Source organism: Indicator indicator, chromosome 2 (genome assembly GCF_027791375.1).
Source record: "Indicator indicator isolate 239-I01 chromosome 2, UM_Iind_1.1, whole genome shotgun sequence".
Taxonomy (NCBI): domain Eukaryota; kingdom Metazoa; phylum Chordata; class Aves; order Piciformes; family Indicatoridae; genus Indicator; species Indicator indicator.
Window position 1 is genome coordinate 40,421,017 of NC_072011.1, and position 26,408 is coordinate 40,447,424.

Sequence of the window (26,408 nt, forward strand, 5' to 3'; positions counted from 1 at the left end):
GCAGAACTGATCCTTGGAAGTGTTTTCAGATAATCACACTTGGAAATGTTCACAGATTTTTTTTTTTTTTTTTTAAAGAGCTTTCTATTTTAACTGTCAGACTTCAGTGGATTTTTAAACTTCTGTTACTTGTAAGCCAGATCACCTCATCTGAATAGAGTATCCCATAATAGCAGTCAGCTTCTGTTTTCCTTAGAATAACAAAACCGTACTATTTTCAGAGGAGTTATTCTTAATTTGCAATAGTGACTTTTGGAGTTTAGCCTAGGACAATCTGGCATGGAATTTCAACACCTCATGAAACTGAGGAGAGTAAGCTTTGGTGCTTGTGTTCTGTTTTCTTTCTTCCATTTGCATTATATTATTTTTCAGATGAATGTGTATGGCTTAACTACAATGGATACTTATGCTTGATGCCATTGGAAGTTCAGGATTTTATCTGCATGTCAAATGCAGCAAGAAAGCACCCTTCCTGCTTGAGAAGGTTTTTCTATGTCTCTTTGGTAGCTGGTGACTTAGATTTTGGTCTTACTTTCATTGGTTTAAACAGGTCAAGCGAGTCTGAAATTTCTGTGACTATAATGCTGTTTTATTGATGTGTCTGCCTTAACTTGTTTCAAAGCTACATTTGATATGAGAGGTGCACAGGAGGATGATAATCAAATTGAACGTAGACAGTTTTAGGTGTCTACAGCAGTTGCTGTTGTTTCAGTTGAAGTCAGTGACAAAAGTGTTTCCATCCTTTAACAGGTGTTGGTTTTGGATAGCTGTAAGCAGTGTGTAGTCTCTCTCTCTTTTAGCTTCCAAAGCAAGATAATCAGGACTGGGAAATTACTTGTATTTTCCTGTCCTCAAAATTATAAAAATGAATGCAGGGTGGTAGCGTGTGATTATAAAAGTCTGCAGATAAATAATTACACACTCCTGACAACAAAGTACATCCTGGCACCAAAATCCAGATCTGAGAGTAGAGGTCCCTGGGCACTGCCAAACATGTTTGATGCTATCTGGTAACATCTTTATCAGGTTCTTTCCTCCTAAATCCTTCCAGTTCCTTTTACTGTCGTCTTCACTCATCTTGCTGTGGAGCTACAAGCAAAACTGGGTTCATACATGTCTTCTGTAATAGGAAAGAGGAATTTGTCTTAGTTCTCTTGAAGTTCTAAGCTCTAATGCAGTATGTACTTTGGGAAAGGTAGGTGGGTATGGGTGGTCTTTAGGAACAATTATTACATCCATTGTTTTGAAGGACAGAGAAGTCATTACCCAGTTTTAGTTGAGCCAGTAACTGAGCCAGTTACATTCCTATCAGTGAAGCCAGGGTTATCAAAGTGACTAATGTGAAGACGAAATTACCTGTTGAATCATCAGGCTTTTTCTTCTGCTCCTTTCTGTCTAGACCAGCAGGACTGGTAATCCTCAGCACTCTGCTTTTCTGCTTGGCTCCACAAAGTACAGTGCAGCAAATCACTACAAAGTGGCCAAACAGTTTCCATCTTATAAGTACTGATATCTGTGTAGTGTACTGTGTCTTCCTCCTTCCACACACACATTCTCATGAAATTCTTCTTCCTGTTGTGATAATGGTCAATTGTCCAAATTGAGTAGTGAAATATACTTTAAGAAAAGTAAATGCAGTTTGTTCTTGCCTGAAAAAAAACGAATCTCTCTTCTTCCAGGTGCTCTGAAACTGTGATTAGAAGACTTGCAGGTGCCTCTACAGAAGACTTCTTTTCTGTTATTTCTGGAAAAGTAAAGTTGGGGGATAAAGGGCTCCTCTTGAATGCAAAGATTATGTTAACCTGATATTCTTCTATGCTACGGTGATAGTTGCCAGGCTGTGATGCTCAAAGTGTTTTTAGAGGTTACCTACAGCATGCCATGCTTCACTAAAGTATTTGCTCCTGCTGGCATGAGACAACATGCCAGATGTAGAGGAATCAACTTCAGACTAATAAAACCTGTTACGTGCTATCCAAAATGCCACTGCATGCTTCCTATAAAAGTGTTAACCCAAGTGGGCTTCGTTGTTCATGTGACCTTTGTCAACCTAAGGGTTTTCCCCTAAATGTAAAAAGAAAAGCTGTTCAGGTAGATAGGACTGTTAGTCTTTGAGATCACGTAAGGATAAATCTATTTCAACCAGCTTACTCATAAAGTAGGAAAATGGAGGACTGAGTCTTTGGAGTCATGAGAAAGCCAGGCTACAAACTTGTCAGGAGCCAGACATAGGAGTGGGAGAAGGAGAGGAAACAGGTTCCTTCACAAACTGAAGAAGTTGTGTGAAGTGCAGCAGAAAGTGGTGGATTTTTATATATGTGAGTGCTGACAGTAGTTCTTGTGTAGATGTAACAGTGTGAGAGCTGAAATTCCTGTCCCACACTGACAATAACCAGGCTAGCTCAGTCTGGAAGCAAATGAAAGCTGTGTTTACAAGCAAAAGTACAACCTATGATGAAATGCAATGAATATGTACAAATATACACTATTCACAACATTTACAAATATGTACAATCTACAGAAAAGCACAACCAAGCCCCCTTTGCTATTCCCAAGGCCCCCCCCCCCCCCCTCCCAGCCAGAAGGAATCCCCCTAGACTCCCCTAGAAGAAGGCAGAGAGTCAAGAAGCAGAGAGGCTGTTTGACTCAGCTTGTCAAGGTCAATATGTTATCTTCAGCCAGAAAAGAAGAAGAAACAGAGAGAAGTCGAGCAAGCCAAGAACTGCCCAACTCCCCAAACCTTGTTTTGAGTAGAGATTCTTAAACATTCTCTCTCTCCAATGGAAGTGTTTAGAATAATCATTATTTTGCTTTCTTACACCCAATAGTGACTTATTTACATTCTTTCACTTTCTCTGCTTGAACTTTTTGAAGAAAAATTAAAAAGACAGTCTTAGAACCATCACAATCCACCCCTTCTAAACAATTCCATTGGCTGCTACTACTATCCGTCTAATCTGAAACAATATCTACAACAATGAGTGAATAAAGTTCATAGTCCATTCTGGCTATCTCAGATGTAGATGATTCAAAAGTTTGAATCACAGGAAAAACAGAAAGCAGCCTGTTTCCTCGCAGATGGAGCGAAGAAAGGAACAGGGACACTCAGGTGGCTCAAGGCTCTCAGGATTCTTAGGGTTCATGCACCGTAGATCTCATGGATTCTCCTCTTGGGCGCTATGTCGTATCTGTACAACACTCTGAATTTAACCTCTTTCAGCCAAAGTTAGATTTCTTTGTGGAATACACTGAATTTCACCCTCTTGCACACTGAATTTCACACTCTTGCATCACCCAATAGGTGTGCCCAGGTGTGCTTGTTGCTCAGGACCTCCCTGGAAACTGTTTCTCTCCAGTCACATCATATAGAGGTTTCACAATCTGACTGTATCCAGGAATGTGCAGTCTCCAAAATCCCACTATGCCTAAGAAACGCAGAGTTTATTTCTTATTGACTGGATTTGCCATGGCGGAGACTCTGTTTATCACATCCATTGGGATGTGACAGCGACCATCTTGCCACCGCACTCCCAGAAACTGGATTTCTCTGGCAGGTCCTTTCACCTTGTCTCGCTTGATAGCGAAGCTGACTTTCAAGAGAATGTCAATGATTTTGTTACCTTTCTCGAGGACTTCTTCAGCAGTTTTAGCGCAGACGATGATATCATCGATGAACTGAATGTGTTCTGGAGCTCCACCTTTCTCCAAAGCATCATGGATCACTGCATGGCAGATGGTTGAACTGTGAATCCACCCCTGGGGCAAACGATTGAATGTGTACTGAATGCCTCTCCAGGTGAAAGCAAACTGAGGCCTGCATTCCTCTGCTATGGGAATAGAGAAGAAAGCATTAGCAATGTCTATGGTAGCATACCATTTGGCCTGCTTGGATTCCAGCTCATATTGGAGTTCCATCATGTCTGGTACAGCTGCACTCATGGGTGGAGTTACTTCATTCAAGGCACAGAAATCAACTGTCAGACACCATTCTCCATTCTGCTTTTGCACAGGCCAGATTGGACTGTTGAAAGGTGAATGAGTTTTGCTGATGACCTTCTGACTCTCCAACTGACGAATCAAGTTTTGAGTGGGCACCAAAGAGTCACGGTTGGTTCTGTATTGTCTGTGATGCACAGTTTGAGAAGCAACCGGCAGCTTTACATCCTCTATCTCATGTTGTCCCACAACTGCAGATTCATCTGAAAGCTCAGGTCTAATAGACAGCTTCAATTTTCCTCCATCAATTTCTACAGTTGCTATTCCAAAGGCCCATTTGTAACCCTTAGGGTTTCTGAAACGCCCTTCTCTCAGAAAATCAATTCCCAAAATACAAGGTGCATTAGGTCCCATTACAATAGTATGTTTCTTACACTGTTTCCCAGTTAAACTTATATCAACCTCTATCTTAAACAACTCTTGAGATCCACCAGTGACTCCCTGAATAGTTATAGATTCTCCCCCTTGATAATTTGATGGTATTATGGTGCACTGAGCTCCTGTGTCAACCAAGGCCCTGTACTTCTGAAATTTTGAAGTGCCAGGCCACTGGATGTACACATCCCAATAGATTCTGTTATATCCATTTTCCCTTACTTCCCCCTGGTGGAAGGCAGGGCACCCCTAATTATGGGGATTGCTTCCATGTGTATAGCTGGCACAACGTTCAGCACCGGAATTAGAATCCCTGTTGGAACTATTAGAGTTGTCCTGGGAAACTGAGGAAGTGACAGCTACCCTCCTGGTATTGTTACCTTGGGCTGTGCCACTTTGCAGCTCCTGGAACCTCCTGAAAAGATCTTGGAGGACATCTGTTCCTGACAGCTGAAACTTGTATCCACCTGGAGGAAGAGAAATCGGCATCATGCCCCTTCATCAAGTTGGATATGGAGGTTTTAAATTCCTCCTTCAGCTCTTTCATGCAATTCTTTATCTCTCCAGACAGAGTTTCAGTGGCTGAAACCAAAGAAGTACATGCAAGGCTATCCTCCAATTGCCTCATTTGATCGGTGAAATGGCCAAGAGTAGGAGGCACTCCGCCATAATTTCTGACCACAATTCTGCTTGCCAGAATAGTAGCATAATTAGGAGGAGCAAGCTTAATGAGCTTTTTGGCAAGGCCTGTTCCCACAGGAATTTCATCAGGATTCAGCATCTTATGATCTCTATACATCACTTCTCTCACAGCATCTCATTTATTGTGGTCCAAGGCTTAGGGTTCCGTGGTTAATCATCTCTGCTAGGGTACCTCATAAGGACTGCCAGTCGGAGGTGTGCCCACCTTGTGCCACCAAGAGAAACTTGACCAAGGCACTTGCCTGGGTGCCTGTCTATGCCTATATCTTTCAAGAGCATCCCCAGCTGGGAGGCCGACTTGTCACCTACCACCAAGACTGGGATTCCCATATCGAAACACCTGCTTAACCAAGACAGGATTGGCTTAGTATCTCCTCTGATGTAATCTTTCCTTACATGCCTAATTTCCTGTCTGTGTGCATTAGCTGACTGTATATCATCATCATCATCATCTTGAGCTCACTGTCCCCATATTCCTGCTGCAATCCTCCGTGCAAATTCCTGGAGTTCAGAGGCACTTCCAGCAGTTGCTAATTTACTAGGTCCCATATCCTGTCCTACATCTCTATCATCCATATGAGGTCTCAAGAAGTCTGCCACACTTTTAAGGCTAACCTTCTCTTCCTCATCAGAAGGATCTTTCTTAACAGAGGGACCCTGAACAGAAGGATCCTGACCTCCCTCTTCACCCTCTCCTGCAGCATCTGCACCTCCTCCTGTGGCTCCCTTGCACTTTCTGGTGAGAGTAGCAACCAAATTCACTGGTTTAGCTTTCACATTCGCAGCAGAGTCAGCAGGAATGGAGAGATTCTGTGCAGAGACAGCAGGTACTCTTTGAGACCCTGCAGCCACTGCTGCTTCCATATCAGCAGCAGAGGGAGGAAGAGACTGTGCCTCGTTAATGGCGTCTGCCTGTGTAGCCATGGCTGTTATCTGAGGTCCTGGCAAAGTTCCTGGAGCTACTGGCAGAGTTCCTGCAGCTGCTGCTACTGGCTCTGAGCCAAAGCTCTTGGCAGCTTCCTCATAAGCTTTCTCTTCTCTACACTTAATTGTGATCTCCTGGACACTGTAATCAGAATCAGAACCTAATTCTGGATCTCTCTGAGCTTTTCTGTGTTTTCTTTTATGTCTGTGCAGACTGCTAGAGCAAGTAGCCCTATGTCTTTCTCGATACAGTACTACCAGTAGCCATATGACTGTTACAAGAAACAGCAGATTCAAGCTCAGCATAAAAATCAATTTAGGGTTCCATTTGTTCCCATAACCCTCTGCAAGAGGAATAGCAAACTCATAGGCTTCTGCTGGCAGATTTGTAGTTGAGTTGCCTTAACTCCTTAGTCTGATAAACCAGAACAATACTCAAGAACTTTCAGTAACTTGTTCTTACCCTGAAGAAAGAGTTTATATGCCACATATCTCACAATCTTGTCTATCCTGATAGAAATGGCCCATCTGTAAATCACCACGGTCAGAAAAGAATACATAATATGCCAAAGGATCCAAAGCAGCATCATTTTGCTTCCTAATCTGAGCAGAAATAAATCATACAAGCAATTGCCTCACGTTGGAGCACCAAAATAATGAATTGTAACAGTGTGAGAGCTGAAATCCCCATCCCACACTGACAATAACCAGGCTAGCTCAGTCTGGAAGCAAATGAAAGCTGTATTTACAAGCAAAAGTACAACCTATGATGAAATGCAATGAATATGTACAAATATACACTATTCACAACATTTACAAATATGTACAATCTACAGAAAAGCACAACCAAGCCCCCTTTGCTTCTCCCAAGGCCCCCCCCTCCCCCTCCCAGCCAGAAGGAATCCCCCCAGACTCCCCTAGAAGAAGGCAGAGTGTCAAGAAGCAGAGAGGCTGTTTGACTCAGCTTGTCAAGGTCAATATGTTATCTTCAGCCAGAAAAGAAGAAGAAACAGAGAGAAGTCGAGCAAGCCAAGAACTGCCCAACTCCCCAACCTTGTTTTGAGTAGAGATTCTTAAACATTCTCTCTCTCCAATGGAAGTGTTTAGAATAATCATTATTTTGCTTTCTTACACCCAATAGTGACTTATTTACATTCTTTCACTTTCTCTGCTTGAACTTTTTGAAGAAAAATTAAAAAGACAGTCTTAGAACCGTCACAGTAGACTATTAGGACAATTTACAGAACTGAAAGATTGTTCTGAGAGCACGTGTCTGTCACTGGTGCAGAGCATATGGTCTAGTTCCTGCTTCAGTGTCTTTGAATGTTGTCTAATGTCCTACATTGTATGGGGGCGTCCAGATATTTTTGGAATGGCACTTTTCTGTCCCGCTCCTACAGATAGATACAGGGAAGGTTATGGCAGGAGTGGAATCATCCATTGCCAGTACGGTTGGTACACTGCTGCTTTGCAGAGCTGTCAAGAACTGGTGAGAGTCAGGACAGAATCCCCTACTAAAGACTGAAATAAGCTTCTAGGGGAGGCTTGTCTCTACAGTGTTTCTGAGTTGCCATCATTTATCATTTTGTTTTCTATTTTGTGTATGAATGCAGCTTTTCCAACTTCTGTCATCAAGGTGTGTTCTTACATGTTTTCTTAGGATCATGGTGGCAATGGTATTTAGGGAAGCAGGGAATTCATATGTATTTCTTTCCAGAGATTTTTATTTTTTTAAAGAATATGGCACTAGTGAAGTCTGTTATAGCCCTGAGCTGAAGGTGAATACTATTGGATACAAGGTCTTATCTTGGAAGAATGTTAGCAGAAGTTGTAGCTGGCTGTAATTGAAAACAAGTGATGTCTCAGAAACAAATCTGCTTCTTATGGGAACCTGGGAATTCAACGTGCTTTGTGGTCCTGAATTCTAGTGATAGCTCTCCAGTAACTCCAGATGACCCTTTCACATCTCATTCTCTCCCTTGTTTGCAACAGTATAGCCCCAACAGCTTGATTTTCTGCATTTACCAGCTGTAGGATCAGAAAATTTTAATTCTTTTAAAGAGAACTTTTTTAGTACAATCTTGGAAATGGTCCCCAAAAGGAGTACAGCATCAATCAGCTGAAGCTCCATAATACAATTAAGTGTCACATTATTGCTCCTACAGCCTCCTTTGGAGGCAGTTGGTAAAATTGGAAGCTTGCTTTTGCATTGGGCAAAGCAAAGTTCATCAAAAGAGGAGTGGATGCAGACTTTTAAGAGGCAGATTTGGACTTACTGGTGTCTGATACATCTAGAAATGTTGCCTAAGATGCTCCAAACCAGTATTCCTGGATCACTGGATCTAGTCTCATGCTAATATAGGCAGGTGTATTGTCTGCTAGTTTTAGTGAACCTGTCAACCTGTGTCTAATGAAATTTTGTTTGCCCTTCTGTTGAAGGATGTAGTATTTTTTTCCAAATTTATCTGATTTTAACTGATGTGAGATTATGAATTGAGATAGGGGAAAAAAAATTGAACATTCCGTTGTGACCCTACTGAAATGAGCAGTAAGTACAGTTGTAACTGAAAATGGAGAGTATTTGTCACACGATCTATTATTGTAAGTTATTACTGACTTTGTTGTGCAAACTCTTGGTTGAGATTTACTGCAATATATGAGACTGTTCTGTCTAGCATACTAGTTCTTTACATATAGTCAAGCATACAAAAAATTAGATGGGTTGGTTTATGTGATGACTGACGATGTAATGATATAAAAAGAAGATAACAGGTATGTTTTTTGAAGGTTAATAGCTAGTGTGAGAATTGATAGCTTTGGAGGACATCTATTTTCATCACCTTTTTTGTGTGTATGTGTGATAAAGAGATACAGAGCAAGTGAAACTTCACTACTTTTTTGGTTAGAAGGGCCCTGCACTTCAACTCAGTTGTGAACTTTTCCCCAAAAAGACCTTGATTTTTTTTTTTTAAATAGAATCAGAGAACAGCAGCAACAAACCCACAATAAAACCAAACCAAACCAACCTCCAAACTTTAAGAAAAGATAGGACTTTGGTAAAGAAAGGACTTTGGGGTAGGATTGGTCTTAGAAGCATGTTAAAACTTAGGTTGGAAGTAGAGGCAACCTGATCCAACCCTCTGCTTAAAATGGGATCACCTGTAAGTGGTTGCTTGAGGCTTTGTGTGGTCGAGGTTTGACATTGTCAAAGGTGCAAGGTTGAAGATTTCACAGTATCTCTGGAATATCCTCTTGTAGTTTTTGACCACACTTGGGAAAAAAAAGTCTTCTTGTGCAGTTGCAATTTCAATTATTGCACATGGATTGTTTCCCTCTGTCTTTTCACTTGGTCTGTAAGATGTCTTGTGCAGTCTTGTGTACATATTCTCAAAAGGCAATTGTAGATTGCAGTATTATCCTTTGAGCTGCCTTGTCTTAGAGCTGAGCCAACTCACCTCCTTCAATCTCTCCCCATGTACTATGTGTTCTAATCCCCAACATTCTTGGTGTCAGGTCTGTCTTTATTTGAGGAGACCATAATTGGATGTAGTAGTTGAGATGCAGTATTACAAGCATCAAATACAGGGAATAAATCATTTTCTTAACCCTGCCTGGCTATGTTGTTGCTAATGCAGCCCAATATATGATTGGCAATCTTCACTGTGAGCACACTGCTGGCTCACGTTCAGTTTGTCCACCAGGACCTCCAGATAACCTTTTGCAACTTGGAGTTTAATCTTGGGCACAATAGTAGTACAGTTTAAGAAAAACAAAGTGAAGGAGCCACAATGGAAGATAATGTATCAGTTCACAATACAGAAACAAGTAACTGTGAAACACCTCACTAAAGCTACACATTACATGCAAACACTGAATATTGGGGGTTTAATCTTAGGCACATGCATACTTTAGGATATTGAGTGTATAGAGGGGCCTGAGCTGATCCTTGCGTGAGCCGTGACTACACTGTTAAGGTACAACCATGGATGGTTATCTTGGGCTTCAGAGCTTTTGTCCACAAGTCATGGGCTACTGGATTCAGCCCTCCCACAGCCCAGTGTAACAAGTGTTTGATTTGCTCTAAGAAAGAGTATCTAAATCCTGTTAGCTTGTCTCAGCACCAGTGCTTTGCAACATCATGGTGTTACTGTTTCTCAAAATTTAACTCCAGTGGTCAAAGGTGAGGTTTTTGCAGCAGTTTCTGATCCCGCTGGTTTGTGTCAGAGAACTGACTGCAGTGTTGAGCTGATGACTGTATTGCTTCAGCGTAGGCTTCTAACATGCTATAAACTCATGGTGTAACTGTTACAAGGTTTACTAATGCAAGGTGGCTCTAGGGGGAATCAGGAAAGTTAATTTTGTCCTTGTTGGCTGTCTTCCTACATACAAAGAGTCTATTGTCAAAATAAATCTGTACCTTTAACTTCCAAAGGAAGAAAAGCAAAGTGAGAATAAGATTATTACTGATTTCAGGTGCAGAAATATGATTTAACAGTATTCTGTCTTTAGAAAAATCTAGGTATTTTTGTTCAATATTGTAGTGATCAAATGATTGCTGAACTGGAGAAACTTTCCTCTGTTTTAGTATATTGAACTTGGAGAAAAGGCTTGCTTTGTGTAACTTTTGTCATCATGTCAGAAATCTTGTGTAATATTTGATCTTTAGGCTTCTAAAATAAAATTGGCTTCAACTATTAGCTGATTTGTATGTTGTTGGTATTGTCTCAACACTTACAGTCTATAATGAGCACTCATTCACAATAGCCTTATTAAAGAGCTAACAAAGACACAAAGAACAGTTCTTTGGAGGATTTACTTAATCTTAACATTTAGCTAGTGTAAAAGATAACTAGATTGGTCGAGAATCTTCATTCAGAGAATGATGTGGGCTGTCCTTCGATGAAAGCAGATATATTTCCAGAATTGGGCCTGTCTGATTCTTCAGCAAAGAAATTCTTCATCATGAGAGTGGCAAGGCACTGGAAGAAACTGCCAAGAGAAGTTGTGGAGGCTCTGACCCTGGCAGTGTTAAAAGCTAGGTTGGTCTTGAGTAACCTGTTCTTGTAGGTGTTGCTACCTATGGCAGTGGGGTTGGAACTAGGATGGTCTTGAAGGCCCCTAACAACTTAAGCCATTCTATGATTAATTACAAATGCCTCATTGATTTCTCATCTATGAATAGCCTGTTCTGCTCATGGTTTAGGAACCCCAAGAGATACATACTAAATCTCTAGGAAACTTTTCTTCTTTGGTGCTGAGATCTGAATACTACACTGTTTCCCACTGAGGAGTTTCCAATTTACTTCAGCTCCTTAAAGGTTACATATGACATGTATCCTTGTACTTTGATAATTCCTCCCACAAATCCCAAACTATTCTTTTACACAATGTGTAATTAGTTGCTAATCTAACCACTGCCAAGGATGGCATCTGATGTTGATGTTTGGGTGATACTGCCATCAGCATTTAGTGAGAGAGAGATTTTTTTTTTTAATGAGTGAATGTAAACACTGAAGAACGCTAGGCAGCTGAAGGAAGCAAGGTCTTCTCCTGATGTTACTGTTCAAATATCGATTGGTAGGATCTTCCCTTATGTTACTGTTGAGACTGCAACCAGCCAGTAGTCTATTAGAGGGATTCAGATCCTTGTTGATTTCCCTCTTTAGCAGTCTTTCTCTGAATTATCTCATATGCCTTAGAAAGAGGTATTGGCTAATTTGAAGTGTTCAGCATAGATAGTGTTGAATGTAAAGATAACTCTTGATAGTGTAATTCAAAGTTATGTAGGCAACTGGATCGTTACCACTTGACTGAGTTCAGCAACTACCTGCGCTAAGCAAAGGATCTATTGAAAGATTCTTTATATGTAGGAAAACAAATACCTCCAGAATAAGAACTTATGGAAGCACTGTGATTGTTTGAGAAAATTTCTCCATGCTTGAAAACAAAAGGCATTGTTTCTGCTGCTGAGATGTAGAATTTTGAGAATGAAGAAAGTATTACAGCCCTGGTTTGTTACTAATGTAATCTATAGATTATAGCTTTAAAAATACTTTCTCCAAATGTGTGTACAGGCAAAAAAATAAATATTTTCTGATAGGCTTTATCTGTTGTAATGGGTTTTTTTTTTGTATTGTGTGTTTTGGTTTATTTGTTTTTAATTTCAAGTACTCTACACAGAAAGCATATCATGCAGCTGAGGCCAGACTTTATTAAAGCCTGTAGCACTACTAGAGGGTATTAAAAGGAATTATTTTTTCAGATTGGATGCTATGATAAATGATGTTTGAGGGTTGTCAGGGATTTTATAAGAATTTAAAATTCAATTAAAGGAAAGGATAATTTTGGATATTCTGTGTGTTGGCTTTGTGGTTTCATTAAAAAGAAAACTGAACATGCAATTCTGTATGTTCTGTGTCAGGGAAGTTAGTTTCAAAGCCAAGATAGTCTGTTAAAAGGACATAGTAGTAGTACATACTATTATGTCATTGGGCAGTAGGTGGCAAGCTTTACTTTTTTTTCTACTTGGGATTTATTTTTATGTTGCAGTATGCCAGAATTTGCTAACAGAATGCTGGAATATGTAATTTATTGGCATGACGTCTTTTTGAGCAATCTATTTTTGTTCATTGTGTATAACTGTCTATTGAATGCTGAAGTGAGGCCTCTCTTCTTCAAATGACAGACACAAGTTAATATATGTGAACTCTGTTGTATTCTCTTACGGCTTCATCAGGCAGATTACTAATACACAAATTAAAACCAAGTGAGTTGCAGTCACAGTCAATCCCAAATTATTTGAGATCCTCCTAAAATGTGATTTATACTTCTATCTCTGTAGCTAATAACTGAAAAGGAAAAACAGCAGAATGTTTAGTTTACCTTTCTTCTATATCATTGTTCCTGTTCTCCCTGCTCTATTCTACTACTATGAACGAGCTGTTGTAGCTCCCCTTTACAAACTCAGCCTGCTCTGCTGATGTGTAGGGTCAGGCATGGGGGCAGTAAAGCAGAAGCAAACTGCGTAATTAAAACTAGGAGTGTGTAGAGTGTGCAGTGCTTGAGTGCTTGTCCTTAGATACTTTCTGTTGTCGGTGACTGTTAATGCAACTTCTTTGCTCTGAATTCCTACCCAGTCGTCTGACATCCCATGAATTAGCAGACAGCTCTGTATCTGTACCAAGGATTATGAGGGCACAGCACCTGTATTCCTGTGCAGTTTGTCTCAGCTGTTGTCCAGCTAGGACATCCTCAGCTGTTGTCCAGAACACATTTATACCTGTTAACCAAGTTAATTCTTCATTGAATTTTCTCATGGTGAGTGAATTAGCGTTCTTTTTGCTTTGCTATTAAAGTTTTTTAAAAGTTTGTTCTGGATTAACAAAAGCGTAGGTTCCTCTTGCTCAATCTGCCCTGCATGCACTTTATAATAATTATTTGAAGGAAGATCAGCTGTCTTGGAACTTCTTGATCCCAAACTTAAACACATTAATATAGATAGCTGTTTAATTATGTCATCCTAGAAATTCTAAAACAGTAATTGGCATTTATTATTTCTTTTTCTTACTATGACAGGACATTCTGCACAAGGGTCTTCTTATGTAAATAGAGGATGCATATGAGTTTATGTCAGTGTTTTGAGATTCTGATACTGCAGATATTCTCACTTCTGTAGTCTTTGGCAAAGCTGTTGATGTATGTGTGTGCTATAACAAAAACTGGTTCAAAGGTGGTTACTCATCTCTGTGCTGCCAGGCACTGAGTCAGTCCTCAAGAACACCTCCATTCATCATTCTAGGGGAATGTAGTCATTGGGCTGCAGGAGCTGAAGTCACTGTTTTATGGAAATGTCTGGTCTCCCTCAGGATAGGGATCATTTGTGAACATGAGTTTTTTGATGATAATGTTAAGTCTTAGTCCTAGTGCCCTTTTGGAACGATCTTGCTGCACACTTCAGTGCTACTCCATAAACTAACAGATAATTTGTAGTTACCTCTGTTGAATTGAGTATGCTTGCATTTTGTGACTTGTTTGTAAGACCTTTTGGAAATGAACTTCTTTTCTTAACCACGCCTGTTTTGGTTTAAATCCTTGGAGCTGGAAGTATCCTGTTTACTTAGGTTGAGAGCCCAACAAAGACAACTTTCAATGGACTGGAGCTAGGTGTCATCTGGTCATGTCGGGAACTATGCATAAGCAGTGAACTCTCAGCACTATACTGACTTCTGTCCACCAGAAAAGCAGAGTGGTCTTGGAAGGAATTCTGAAAATTAAAGTATCATCATTGCACCACCATTTAAGACATTCATGAGACTCAGTTGCGGTGTCCTACACTTTGGATTATTGATGTACCTGAGATGAGTTAGCCTCTCATTGTGTGAACATCTTTTTTTATCCACACTTCAGCTATCCTCTAGTAAAGATCCCACAGAGAGGCATGTTCAGTGTTTTCATTAGTATCTTTGGTAGGAAAAGAATTTTCTTACAGAAAAAATGAATGCCTCTATATAACATAATGATTCTAAAATATTTTTTATAATACAAGAATGTTAAGTTCTTAAGAATCAGTCTAATTAAAGTTGTGGTGTGGGAAAAGGTCAACCAACATCTAAGCTTACAGACTATAAGCAGTACTCCTTTACATCAGTTTCATAGCTAGAAGATTTACAACGTTAATACATTAAAAAAAAAAAAAAGTCTCACTGTGGTTCTGCACTGGGCCCCAGTTTGTTGCTCAACTACTTTCTGAACCACATTACCAGATCACCTTGAAACAAAGTTACTACTTTAGTAAGTCAGATGTTCAGTGATCTCTTCTGGAAGGCAGTATCTGAGTCTTAAATCAGTTTAGATTTAAATGCTTCTTTTAAAAGTACTTTTAGAATGTCACTGTTTTGGGAAGCATAAAGGTAGACTTGTATAGGTTTTACACTGGGAGAGGTCTTTCCTTAAACTCTTTTACATTTTAATAGCCTGTGTATGCTTCTGGGAAAGGTAGCAATCGGATACAAACTGTACAGTTAATGAATACTCTGCTCTTAATTACTACTTTGATCTGGATTCTCTTCTGGCTTCTGCATGGTGGACAAAGATGGTTGTAGAATTGATACCATTGTCAAATTAGTAATTACAGTGAAGCAGAAATACATTTATAAATCTATATATTTATTTACTGGAGCAAAAGCTCTGGTTTCTCTCTTTCTTCCTACACTAGACTCTTGAAGCACTGAAGTAGAGGACAACTGCTGGTCACCACAGTCCCAGCTGTGCTTCCTTACTGCTTTGAACAGCTTTTGTTGTTGTTATATAATGCCTGTTTGGGAATTCCAGATGTTGCACATATGCAGATCCTTTACAAGAAGACGACTCCCTCTCATCTCTTGTTTTCTATTCCAGTGGCTTTTCACTGCAGTGTATGTTTTGTATCCTGTAGTATTTTTCTTCTGTTGTACCCTGAAGGGCTGTAAGTATAATTTTATTTTTTTTATGGACTGTTTAGAAATCTAGTGAATTCCAAAGCTGAATTGCCTTTCAATGTGCTTCTGGAAGTGAGATTATAAAGAGATGTAACCCACAGCTGTACATTTAGATCATTTGTAATGGGAGGTTGTAAAAGGAAAAAGAGGTCTATAACTGTATAACTTCAGTGGTGTGTGGTGATGTTGGGTTTTTTTTGTTTGGTTGGTTTGTTTTAAATTATTTTATTTGCCTCCCTCCTTTCTTCCCATTCATTCTCAGGTTCTGTGGATATTGAAACAGTAGAAGGGAACTGCTCATCCTCTGTGTGGTGCTTCTTTAAAGAGATCATTCAGGGGTGGTACAAGAATAGTCAATCTGTCAGTCCTTTCTGTAATAGCTAGTCTGGAAGAATGGCATTTCACCTGCTTTTCATGTTCTTATTGGAAAAGGGAGATACAGCTTCCTGTTTCTATAGCTGGGATGCCATTTTTGGAGGGGGAGCAGGTTTTACTTCTGATTGCTTTGGCTGATCATGGCCTTAAAGCAAACACAGACACCTTTTTCATAGTCTTCCTGTCATTTTACCTTTCTTCACTCAGGGCATCTTTGGAGAAGTGTTTTGTGTGGACATTGTCATTTCTTGTTGAGTGGTATGCTATTATTTCTGTTTAAGTAAGAGCAAATTACTGAGCCCACTGTTATGAATGTAGTTTTTCCTTAAATGTTAGCATGCTTTATGGAAAAGCTCCTTTTGGAGGTATCATAGGGGTTAATCTTCAGTCTACTTGGTTGTCTGGTGGAATATGAAGTGATACAGTGTAGTTGTGTAAACACTGGATAGCTTCTGTAATGAGTTTTTAACCAAGGATGAGATCTGGCAAGGCCTGCTAAGTATGGCGTGAGGCTTATAGTTCTTTTAACTTACCCTCTAGGTTGCTTTATACAGGTCAGCAGGATGCTCTGATGTTACCATGTGCTGTCACATAATGTGGACTGCAGCTGCATATTCTACATGCTGCACAGGTTGTTCGTACCATGGTGAGATATTATAACTGCTGCCTGCTTAATTGATATTTACTTGTATTGTGGTGTTATTGTTGAAAATGAAAGAAATTATTTATAAAAAGCATCTGGAGGAGGTCTGGTGACAAATTCTTTTGGAGCTCCACTTCTTTCATTCCTAGTTCCTGTAGTCTGTATAATCCTTGTGCTGTAATTTCTGACTTGATATGTACTTTTGAAGTGTTTTACATGGCAACATTGAAATCATGGTTGAGGTATCTAAAGATTTACACGGTATTACTAGCAATAATATTATGGAAAAAAGGTAAATCATTAGTTGCTGTTTGTGTCTTAAAACTACCTATTTGTTGTCTTATATTTAAACCAAGGCATTAAAAAAATATTTGAAATGCCAGTTATTTTCGCTCTAAAGAGAAAGGGGAGGGGGGGCCTGAAAGAATGAAACCTGTGGTGGGTATACTGTTGTAGGTAGAAAATTCTGTGAGAAGGCTTGTTAAACATTTCTCTTTTTGCGAGTACAGTGCAAAGTCAAAGTTCATTTTCAGTGCTGAAAGCCCTGTGCATAATAGTTGCCAAGTTGCTCAATATGCTGAACTTGGTATGGTTTTATTAAATTTGCATCTCAATAATATTTATGAAGTTCTATACTACTAGTAACATATGTGGAAAGTAGTTGCTATGCTGATTCAATGTACTCCTTAACCATATAGAAAACAATATACGTCTGTTCTTAAAATCTTTTGACTTTGTAACATCACAGTGCTTGCTAGAGAAGACTTATTTCTACAGACTTTGAACATGCTTGGCACAAGCTTTCAGAATTGCTTTTTTCAACAGGACTCTTAAACATATGGTATGGGGACCCATAGATGGTTTTGACTGTGGTTGTGTAACTCAGGTAAATAATTCATTTTAGATTCAGTTAAACTATGAATTACAGTGATTTTCTTCTGAAAAGATATTGTTTTAATTGTTAAACTTAGAATTAGAGAATTAAAGCACTATGTGCCTCTACTATAAAATTCAAATGTTGGCGTTTGGCTTTTCTGTGCCTTCCTGATGCTCTTCTTCCCATCCCTCTTGTGTCGTTGGATGGCGGGGGGAGCAAACAAAACCAAAGTTGTATCGTTTAAATCAGTTGTTACTGTTGTGTGCTGTATTTATTGTAATTGTTTTCTGAAGTGATTGATAATTTAGCAAAATTAAGTGATTGCAGTTTGTATGCAGTTCTGTCATTTTCATACAAAAAATTTTGGAGTTCATAGGAGCTGTAATTAGAACTCAAATGATCAGTAGGCAGGAATAACAGTTATGGCTGGAAGAGCACCCCAGATTTTAACACTTGAATATGTTGTTTTGAAACCTTCATTTTTTTTTTATCATTACATGTTATTTCACAGTTAATAAAGCACTTGAAACTGCAAAACTGCAGAGCCTCATACAATACACCACAAAGCTAAGAACTGTAGCAGCTCATGCAGTAACAGAATGCATGAACAGAGAATGCAAAAAATTATGCAAATTAAAGGTACTTCTAAAGTCAAAATAGTCTCAGCCTTCAACTGGATAATTGTAGTAGCAAATAGCTGTGTGCCCTATACTTCTGAAACCGAATATTTTTTCAGGTACTTGTGGGTTTTTTGTCTTCAATTCCATTAAAGAAGATAACTTAGGATGTTTCATGGATAAGTGTTAAGTCCATTTGTGCTGCATCAAGATTTAAGATGAACTGTAAAAAACCTGCTCTTTAAGAACAACTATGCACAGGAGATTATTTTGGTGTAACTAGATTGTTTTCATTGTAAAAATAAGTCTCTCTACTATAGCTGAACAGGAACCAATCTCATGATGGCAAACTGCCTGGCCTGCAAGTGCTTATGAGAGATTGCAGGGCTTCCATATCCTCTAGTCAGCTGAAGGGGCAGAACTAGGGTCTTCATCACTCAAACAAGGTGTCTTTGGTTATGCATAGTGGAGTTTGCGGCTTTTGTTCATTGCTTGGGTTGTATATCTTGTGCCAATAAGCTCGTATCTGAAGGGATTAAGGCATTTGAACAAGCCAAGCCCAAAGCAGTGTTTAAAGAACTGGAGATGAGCAGTGACTACTCCATCTCTTTGTTCCGAAGCAGCATGTTAAGCTCAACTGTGCCTATTCAACATTAAACAGTGTATAAGGGTAGGTACCTATGATATTTGTTGCTGGGGTTTCTAAAAATAGCTTTGAGCTGAGTCCTGCTAAAGGACTCAATGTCAAGAAATTCCAGGCAATTATTGGAATGTTTAAGCATTGGAAACAGGAATGTGGTCAGAATCATTCTAATTCAAAGTAGTAAGTGACCTGGGAATGTGTAACATTGTCAGTTTCATTGCAGCATCCACAGCTTTCTGAAGTCTGTGTTGCTTTGTTAAGGTGAAGGTGGATTAGCCTCATGCAGAACCAAGGACTGTGGAGTTTCTACAGGCTGTTTGGATGTGGAGGTGAACACATGCCTCAAAAAGGTCTGTTTGGCACAAATGCCAGATTCCAAAAGTTCACAGGAACAAGTTCTGCCTGGCTGTTGAGGACGTGTAATTCACAAACCATATGGCACCACCTAATAGTATGCTTTCAAAATACAGTCTTTTATTAGTGGTCCTGAGTTACTTAGCTAATATTCCTACTGCAAGAACTCATCTCAGTAGATTTTTGTTTCCAAGATGTATATATTTTAATTTGCTCCTAAGGTGCTTTGATCTGTTTTGTGGTGCAATATATTAGCCTATGCAGATGTTGAGAACAATCAGTTTTGTGTTGGTTTTGGCAATGAGGTGTCACTGTTGGTCATCTGATTTAAAAATACAAAATTTGATTTGGTTTATAATTAAGATACCTGTTTTAGTAACAATAATTTTGTCTTTTTTTTTCCTTTGCAGCCCAAAATATAGCTACATTAAAGATGTTTTTTTCAGTTCTGTATATAATATAAATAAATAAATATTAAATTCTCATTTCAATTTTGAAAAACTCTATATTAGAACTCATGGTTGTAGAGGAAAATGCTGTTCTCTAGATTTCTGGTTTTCTTTAAGTTTGCAAACCTAGGTATGTCAGATACTAGTTAGAATGATACTGTGAAGTGATTTTTAGATTTGAATTGCACAATTATGCATAAATGATATGCCATGAAAACCTTTTGTGATATATACTTTTAGGAGTTTAAAAAAAAAATCTCTGTTTGTAGGTTGCCATGGTGCTTTAACAACTTGAACAAACTCAAATTATATATAGATGTATATTGATGGCACTCTTTATTTACATTATTTTTTTTTAATTGTGTATGCAGTTCACCGACTTCATAGTATATTATTTCCAGAAGCACAGTCTGCTTTTCTGGTTTGCCGAGCAGTCACTAGGTGTTTTAAGACAATTTAAATTAGTTAAATATATTTAGGAGTTCAAGCATGTATTTCTTTGAAGTCATTAATGAGGAAAGAAAAAGAACTCTAGCAGGCATTTCAGTCATGAAGCCTGCAAATCAAAGGAATGTGAGGAGAAGCATCGAAACTGAGCCCTAAGGATGTAATTTCAGACACCTTGTAACCTGTCCTTTTTATAGTTTAGACTTGTTGGAATGACACTGTTCAGCTTACATTTAAAAAAATCCTTTGTGCGAAGGGAAAAATAAGTACTCTGAAATGTGGTTTACTGTTGAGCCAATGTATAACGCAAACCTGTTAATCACAAACTTCAGTAACTTAGAATAGATGCATAATATGTTGTACCAAAACTTGTGGACCAAAACCAAGGACTGGGACAGTGTTAAAAAGAAGATATATAGCAACTGCATATTCTAAAATTTCACTTTGAAAAATATTTCTTATAACAAAGCTTGTAGCTTTAGGGAAATCAAAATTTTACATGTAGTTAAAGGAGTACAGTGAATTTTTGAGGAGAAATCGGAGACATCCTTAAAAACCAGAGGAATGCCTCACAGACTTCAAATTTACCAACTGCAAATAGGAAAACATGCTATTCCTAGACCTCTGGAATGTGGTCTGGGCTTTTGGTCACAGTATGTTTTTTTTTTAAGTAGGCAAAGTGGTTTAGAATAAATGATCCAAGTTCTTCCAGACATTGTCGGTTCAGCTGTATGTCAGAAATTCCTTATAGCTGCTTTCTTGCAAGCTGAACTGAACTGTAGTTAGACTTATTTTTATAATAAAGAATTAGATTGCTTCCATATACTTTATCCCTGTGTTGATTATAGGCTGAAGTTGGGGGTACAGTGTTCCTTAAGTTTGTTTGCATTTCACTCCTTCCAGGGTGACAGATGTGTGTTTCAGGAACTAGAGTTAAGAACCAAGAGGGATCTCTGTTTTGGCATTTGAAGACAGGGTAAGGGCTGCTGAACATATCATTTATGGGTTTAAAGCCCAAAGGTGCAAAGCTGTGTTTGACAAGTAACAAAGTCTTGGGATGAAATCATGGCCAGCAATGAAAGGAATGAGAGCTCTGCTGTTAACTTCGGTGGAATCAGGATTTTATGCTAGTGTCTGGGAAAATGGACCACATTAAGCCAGTTTAACAGTGTTGGGATGTGTACCCAGCACTGTACAATTTTAAAGACTGTTAAATACTTTTGAGCATCTTATTAGATTGTATGTAGATAATTTTTTTTACAGATACAGAACTGGAGAGGAGAAAAAAAATGCATGCCTATTTTAAACTTTTGTGCTAACTTCTCAGTCTATGGCATACACTGTATTGCTCTGTATAGCAAGATCAGTAGAAAAAATGAGATTTCAAACAGTTTAGCTTTCATTGTTGACCTCAGTGTACAAGGTAAGCTTACCTTCTACCTAATTATTGTAGAAAGAACAAGAGTGCATCATTATAATTATACTTACAGAATTAATTTGGCTCATTAGCAGTGCAATGGTGAGTCACTATTCACTGACATCTATGTTCATGTTTAGCCCTGTAATCTTTGCTGAAAATCATGAACCTTTCTCAGACAAAAACATTAATGTCTTTAGATTATCTGAGTTTGCTTTCTGAAAGATCATTTTAATACTCAGTATTCAAGCAACCAACCTTTTTCTAGCAGAATTATGTTAAGCAATCAAATTAGAAAAGGACAGCCTATTTTAAAATCTTGATTCTTTGAACCCTGTTTTTAGATTTACTTGCTTGAAATGTTACAGTGATTATGCTAAGAGTCTGTGTTAATATGCTAAACTTTTTTTTCTTCCTCTAATGTCTGAAGTTAAAAGGTATATTGTACCTCTCCTGATTCTGGGACACTAAGCTAATAGAGCTACTCCTCAAGTGTGGCTCCTTTTAAGCCTTAAAACAATTAGTCATGTAGTTAAAATTGCCTGATAAGCTGATAAATAGTGTTTTGGTGGAGTTGCATTATTTTTTTGGTGGTATCTCTAATAGAACTATAAATAAAGCATGTTGACTTTTGCTAATATGCTGTCAAGGTTCTTCCTGCAGAGGAATTTCCCAGGTTTTTTGCATCACTTCCAGGCTTACCAGATGTTACAGGAAGCGTGCTATGGTTGCATCACTTAAATTTATGTGGCTGCTGTGGAGGCAAACTTGGATTAACTTTCTTGGGTTTTGCATTTTTTCTTTACTTTCCATCCTTAGGATTGCTAAATTCTGTGGTATAATTTAGTAAGAGCAGTCCCTGGGGCATTTCAGGGAGTGTATCCTCTAGCCAGTACAGTCTGTCAGAGCTTGTTGATGATGATTTAGTATACCAAAAGAACTTCTGCTGAGAAACACACATACTGAAGTTGGAGTCTGGATTTAATGTTGAAATTTTCTTGTCTTGCCTGTCATAAAATACGATGCATTTTATGCTTCTTGTCAAGTACATTTAGAAAGCCTGCAGTAAATATGGTTAAGATAGTTACTGTGCAATGATCATCTCTCCATTCAAACATGTGAAGACACAGGTTATTCTCATATAACACATGGCACTTTTTGTGTATAATGCTTGGGCAAAGTCAGCATACAGCTACATCTGCTAGTAGTTGCTTATGTAGGAAACCTGTGTGTTACAGAGAGTTAAAGTGCTCTGACTTGTGCACTTGTTGGCTCTTCCTTGAGTGGAGAAAATTAAGGTTTGTTTACATTGTTTATTATGTAGGAAACTGATCCCAAGAACAGGGACTCGTGATTTTTTCTTCTTTTTTGTGTGTGATCTCATCATCAAATTTGAGATGTACTCATCATCCATTTACATTAGCAGGCTTGGAAGTAATTATGATTCATCACATCTTGTGATAGTTCTTTCCATAAACCAATGATGAAGTATGTGGAAAAAGTATTTCCTTTTCAGTCTAGAACTTATTTAATTTAATTTTGAATTAAGGATTATTTTGTGAATTTCTGTCATAGATTCTCTATAGAATTTTCTCTGGAATTGAACAGAGTCCTGGACACTGTCTGGACACTTCATGAACTGTTGTTTAGATATGTGGGTATCAGTGCTTCTAAAAAAGTCTTCCTTGTTATTTTCCTTCCACTCTTTACACTTAGTAATGCTTTAAGTTATATATTTTAATCCAATTTTGTACACTGGGAGCTTCCACCAACCTGATGCTAAGGTCTCTTGGTTCGGTGGCTGCAGTCAGTGTGATGAGTTCTGGTTGCTTCTGATGCAGATTGTTGTGTTTGTAAGTGTTGGATTTCATCTGTAGTCCAGGTACTCTGAGGAGTTCTGTCTTCCTGTCTAGCCGTTATTAACTGCCTTGAGTTTTTGTGCCTTTTCCTACTAATCTAATTTACATCTACTAGTCTAATTTATGAACAGGTTTAAACTTATTATGTATTTTATATTTCTCAGCCCTCCTGAGAAGTTACAGTTATACTAGCAAGGTCATACTTTTAAAGCATTTCCTAAACATAACAGGTTGTAGTGAAAGAACATTTTTGCCAATCCATCTACATCTACACAGAAACTTGATGGTGTAGTTGCCTACTCATTGCACTTCTTTGTTTTGTAATCATGACTTAACCTGTCAAAATGTCAGGCATACGCCAATGTTTTAGGTTCTTTACAGGTACATTTGTTTAGTTATTGAATTCCTATATGACAAGTTTCTGCTTAATTCTGACAAGGCCATGAATTTTTATTGTGCAAATATATACGAAGATGATTAGGGGACTGGAGCACGTGCCATATGAGGAGAGGCTGAGGAACTGGGGCTTTTTAGTCTGGAAAAGAGAAGACTTAGAGGGGATTTAATAAATGTTTATAAATGTCTGAGGGCTGGGTGTCAGGAGGGAGGGGTCAGGCTCTTCTCACTCGCTCCCTGTGATAGGACAAGGAGCAATGGATGTAAGCAGCACAGGAGGTTCCACTTCAACACAAGGGGAAACTTCTTTACTTTAAGGGTCACAGACCACTGGAACAGGCTCCCCAGAGAGGTTGTGGAGTCGTCTTCTCTGGAGGCTTTCAAGGCCCGTCTGGATGCATTCCTCCATGACCTGAGCTAGATTGTATGGTTCTGCTCTGGCAGGGGGATTGGACTTGATGATCTCTGTGTTCCTTCCAACCCCTGACATCCTGTGATCCTGTGATATGCTTGCTAGTCTGGACGACCAAATTAGGTTAAAGGGTTTTCTGAGTTACTGTAACAACATTTCATATACTTAGAAGTTACTTAAGTGAAGTGAGGTATTGCCAAACCATATGTATTGGTGGCCTTCAAAAGGACATACTATAATTAATACATGTCCAAGAAAAAAAAGTATCTGTTCTGTTCAATATCTTTACCCTTTTTCAGCTTGCACTGTTTTATAATTTAATTTATTAGTAGCCTCTTGTAAGATAAGTCTTCAAAGTCTTTTTTGAATTTGAAAGAAAGTATATTAACCAGCTAGGCCGTTTGTCTGCTATTTTGTTTTGCATGCTAAAGAATTTGAGTAGATTAGTGATGCATGGTTTTGCTTTGCCGCAGCTGTGCTCATGTGCCATCCATTGTGGGAGTTTGTCTCTATTTTTAATGGTCATTTCAGCATATTTTTCTAATACCAAAGCCTGTGTCCTGAGTGGATGGATTAGAAATTATTCGTTGTTAATCTGTCTGTATCAAAGTAATTTGTTTATTATACACTGTCAGTTTAATGTTATGTAATATGTCACTAGTCCTATGGAAACAGAAACAAATTTTCTGTAGAAAATGTCATGTGAAACAGGTCATGTTAATTTAGTAAAGACTATGTACTGAAGTTGCTCAATGCTCTGGTTAAGTAAGCTTCCCACTAACTATTGAATTTGATGTTCAGGCACAAACATAGTTAGTGCCTGAACATCTATTTTTTAATGCAAATGTTTGTAAGATTGGCAGCTATTCTTACAAGCTGAAATATTGATGACCTCTGGTTTCTAGAAGACATAGATTTAGTGTTGCTAAACATAATGCCCTGAAAAAAAAAACCAACAACAATAAAACAAACCAGCAAACAATCAAAAATTGAAAAACAAGCCCCAAATGAAAATCAACAAAAGCAGGTCAACAATAACAAGTCAGCAACTCACATAGGGTTTCTTGGTTTGTTTTGTTTTCTTTCTTTGCCTCCTTGAACTTTGTTGGTAAGAGATGCCCGACAAGTTGAAGGTGTATGTATGGCTGAGAACCTGTACAAAATTATCTAGATTTTGAATTAATTTTTATTCTTGAAGAGCTTCACTGGTGAAGTACTGGTGAGGGTCTGCATAAAATAATGAATAATTTGTAGCTTCTAGTTGCTGTTTTGGTGCATGGTGAAAAGGGGGGTTAGCAAGTTTTTTGCTGTGAGACTACAGGTGCCTTTTTTGTGCTAATTGTTCTCTCATACTAGATTTTCCTAGCCTTCATACAGTTTCCTTAAGTGCTGGTTTACTTTGAGAATAGTTAAGACTTACATGGTAAGAAGATTTTTAAATATTTGCCTTAGTTATGTCTTGATGGCATTTTGGGAGCAGGTTGAAACAAACCTTCTGTGTCGGCAATCTTGCCTTTTTCTTACTGATAAAATAATTTCTGTAATTTCATTCATTTTCAGAAGGTGTATTCTTCAAACTTAACCTTTAATTACTCTGTTATTCAAGAAATGCTTGTCTGCTTTTGCATAACTTGCCAGAATTGTAGCTTCCGTCAGGTTGTGTCTGACCATTTGTGGTTTTGTTCTGTATGTAAATATTTGACCAACAGATACATTTCTTTTAAGAACTATTTTTCTGTTTTTTTGACATCTAGGAAATTAATCATTGCTTGTAATTCTGGAGAGCTCAATGTGCCTGTTCTCTTTAGAAACCTGGAAGAACGTTCATATTGTACCCGTTTCAATTTATCGTCTTGTTTGTAGAAGATGGAATAGAATCAATGGAGTCATAGTTGCACTTAGTTTGAAAATGCTGTTTCACAGAGGTTTAGTTCAGCTATTACACCAGCTTGAGCTGGCAAAGGGTTTCTAACCAATGATCAATTTAGTTGATTCTACAAATGCAGGGCTAGATTTATTAGCAAACTCTAAAGAGTCGATAATACCTAAAAATGTCTTCAACAAGGACTTTACCACAGAAATTATATTTAAGTTGGGCAAAACTGGCAGTTGTGGATAAAAGATAATACTTTCCATTTTTTGTGGGAAACATTAAAAACAATTTTGATTCCATATTTACCCTTTTTACATTAAATGTATTTATTAGGATTTGTAGTATTGCTTCCTTTACAAATCAAATCAACTTGATTATGATCAAATAAGGTCTTGTTGATAGTGTAAATAACATCATAATCTTTTAAAGAGGTAAAAAAGGTAAAAGTCAGTAACCTGAAGATATTGTTTGAAAGCAAATTAGTCATATCCAAACTGTGATCTTTGCAGATTTTTGCCTGGGGAAAAAAGTATCACAAAGATATGAAGTCAAGGCAAGATTATAATGAAAAAA

At 38.3% G+C, this 26,408-nt stretch overlaps 1 protein-coding gene across 1 annotated transcript in view; it reads left to right on the forward strand.

Moving 5' to 3' along the window:
• LTBP1 (latent transforming growth factor beta binding protein 1) overlaps nt 1–26,408 on the forward strand; it is a 191,475-nt gene that overhangs the window by 16,927 nt on the left and 148,140 nt on the right. The window lies entirely within an intron of this gene.